Here is a 3,072-nt window from a genome sequence, read left to right on the forward strand (position 1 = left end):
GGAGAGTCTGAGGACTTGGGGAAGCAGGAAAGCCCCCACCAAGCATGCATTTTTCTTTGGCACTGTGACTGTTTGTAGTAATAATACTTGGTCTGGTGGGCAGATATGTTTGCAAGCCCACTGCGTTCCAGGACTGAGATCCGCCATGATCTGGGTGTTCGAAATCCCTGGACCTGGGATGTGTGGCCAAGGGAGAAAAGACAGTAATCAAATAATCAAATTATTGGTTTCATTATACATGCACGTACCGGAGTGTGCATTATCACAAACCAAGACAGAGGCATGGAGAGTATGAGCAAGGGCCGCTTATGGAGAGAGGGTGCTCTGGACACCTGCTAAGGGCATATCTAGGACTGAATGACTCAGGAGATTTTTTTTTTTTTTTTTTTTTTTGCTGTGTGGCCCCCGGCAACTGCCTACCTCCTCTGAGCTCCTGGGGGGCTGGAAGTTTCCTTGTAGCTCCAGCCCCTCTGAGTGGAACTCAGGTGGCCTGTGTCTCCTCTTCCTGCTCTTCCTGTGCTCTTTGCCTTCTCCACCAGGGCCTCAAGACATCTTTCTGCAACAACCTTGACTCGGGAATGCCCGCAGCACTGCCCCAGGGGACGCCGGGAGCCACGGCACAGCAAGGCTGCCTCAGGCCCCACCTGCCATTTCGTCTTAGGCCTTCTGCTCTCACAGAGCCACCTCCCAGGCCAAAGCAACCCTGGAAGAGATGAAATCTGAGGACCAGTCCCCGTTTTCCCCCACGTTGTCGAGGGAGGCACGCATTCGTTCGCTTGTTCATTCGCTCAGCCGGCCTTTCTTGAGTTCCTATTAACGGCCAGGCGTTAGACAAAGTGGCAGACTGGCTGTCCTCTAGCCACGTCTGGCCCAGACCCATTTTGAAGGCCCACCAAGGGTTTGGGGGAAGAAAATCTAAACGAGTTGCCAGTGAGTCATCCTTGGGCGATGCTACCCCCAGTTTCCAGTTTCCCGCCCTTCTGTGTTATTACAACCTGCTCCCCCAAGGCCGTGATTGGTGGCACTGGCTATATAGCCTGACACCCAGTGGGGGGGGGGGATGGAACGGCCTCCGCCTGGCCACAGCCCCCTCCTCCTTCCTGGTAACCCCTCCTGGCTGTGTGTGAGTTCCTGGTTACCAGCCCGGCCTCAGGAGCCAGCCTGCCCAGGTGCCAATCGTGCCGTTGGCCTTTTACCAACCGTGGGACCGGAGATACATTAAAGTCCTTTCTCCCAAGCCTCATTTTCCTGCTGTCAAATGGTGATCACAACTGCAAGTACCCACTGGCTCCTGATGTTGCTAGGGGTGGGGGGGGAAGTGAGAGAATTTCTGCTAAGGGCTCAGACACAAGGCTTACGTGTGGACTGCTGCTATTGTTAATAAAGGAATCGTTTGCAGGCTGAGACCTGGGTTCTCGCTCCCCGATTGTGGGACACCCTGTGTGAGTCACGTGGCACCTGCAGGCCTCAGTTTACCCAACTATTTCTCACACCTGCCCTCGCTGGACGGCCTCCTCTCTCCCGCTCCGAAGGCCCCTTCTTGGGACCTGGGCGGGGTCGCGGCCAGGCCTACACCCCGCTTGCCAGGAGGGACGCACTGTGGCTACAGGCCCCTCTGGAGCCCCTGGCTCCTGGCGGCCGCGCCCCGCCGCCCCTCCAGCGCTCGCCTCTGCCCTGCGGGGTTGCCGCCATCAAAGCGCCTGCTCGTTCTTATGCTAATGAGCTGCATTAATGCTTAATGGCCGCGAACGCGCGGGTTTAATTGCACCTGCCCGGGCCGGAGGCGCGGCGGCCGCGGAAGCAGCTGCGCGCCCGCCGGGACGGCCTTAATTACCTGGAAAACGGNCGCCGCTGGCTGCCCACCACCCGGCCGTCTTTGGCTTGGCATTCAAGGCCCTTCGGGACGGCCGCTGCCGGCGACCCGGCCGGCACCACACCGCTCCTCCACAGCAACAGTAATAGTGGTGGCTCACTGTGGGCCAGGTGCCCCGGAGGGCGTTCAGTGTGACCTCTCAGGCCTCCAGATGCCTCTGTCCGCCCGCTTTACCTTCCCTGCCTTTCAGAAACCGTCCCCGCTGCCTGGAAAAGGGCCCCTCTCCATCCTCTCTCATCCGCCCTGAAATCCATCCGTGTCCCTCCAACAAGGCAGCCTCTGTCTTCCTGCTCCCTCTCTTGGGGGAAGGGGCGGCCCAGATGAGGGGTGTCTTGGTGTGTCCTGATCCCCCAGCCCGACAGTTCCTCGGGCCCATCTGGTCTGATTGTCCCTGCATGCAGTGCTGCCCTGAGCCCTCTGCCCAGACTGGGGCCCCGGGGCTGTAGAAAATGATAGGAAGGTCAGGACACCTCAGACTTCAGGCGTTCTCTGTGGGGCCCACCAGCTGAGCTAGTGGGGGGGGCCTGCACCCCCTGGTATCTACCTCAGTCCTGCCCCTCCCCGCCCACCTCCTCTGTGCTTACAGAGGGAGAAAAGGGGAGAAGGAGCAGGCCACTGGCCTTGTAGTTTCTCCAAGATGGCCCCCTCCTTCACCCCCCCCTTGCCCAGCAGCCCCTCCCCGCAGTGTCCCTTCCCCTCTGGTGGGCACCAGGGACCTCGTTTCCCCAAGCGGCTCCTGCGTCCTCCCTTTCTGCCACCTTGGAGACAGAATTCTAACGGCTACAGTGATGTCCACCAGGAAACCAGCGATCGCCGCCCTGCCCTGCGTCAGGCAGTGCTGGGGCACAGAGGGGAGTCAGAGCAGGACTCTGCCCTCCGAGGTCTCCTGTCGCGGGGAGGTGGCCCGAGAAAGGAACACTTGTACTCTACCGCGAGAAGGGCCAGTTTGCAGAAGGCAGAAAACTGACTTTGACCCCAGACAGGGAAGGTCCGGAGATGCTTCTAAACTCAACATGGAAGGAGAAGCATGCGCTAATCAGAGGGGCGGGGGACGGTGTCAGGGGGAGAACATTCAGAGCAGACTTGGGACAGACACTGACTCCTGTTCAGAGTGGGGGCAGGAAGGGTCAACCACAAAAAGCTCAAGCTTGCTGGAGCGTGGGGAATCATGAGGCTCGGGAGGTGGGCAGAGGCCCCTC

At 59.5% G+C, this 3,072-nt stretch overlaps 1 long non-coding RNA gene across 1 annotated transcript in view; it reads left to right on the forward strand.

The window, feature by feature from the left end:
• LOC144217183 (uncharacterized) overlaps positions 1-1,237 on the forward strand; it is a 5,984-nt gene extending 4,747 nt beyond the window's left edge. Inside the window, exon 3 of the long non-coding RNA XR_013330851.1 lies at positions 540-1,237. This is a non-coding gene — a long non-coding RNA (uncharacterized LOC144217183). The remainder of the gene's footprint in view (positions 1-539) is intronic.
• The last annotated feature ends 1,835 nt before the right edge of the window (positions 1,238-3,072 follow it).

The sequence above is a fragment of the Crocuta crocuta genome, unplaced genomic scaffold (genome assembly GCF_008692635.1).
Source record: "Crocuta crocuta isolate KB4526 unplaced genomic scaffold, BGI_CrCroc_1.0 scaffold139, whole genome shotgun sequence".
Taxonomy (NCBI): Eukaryota; Metazoa; Chordata; class Mammalia; order Carnivora; family Hyaenidae; genus Crocuta; species Crocuta crocuta.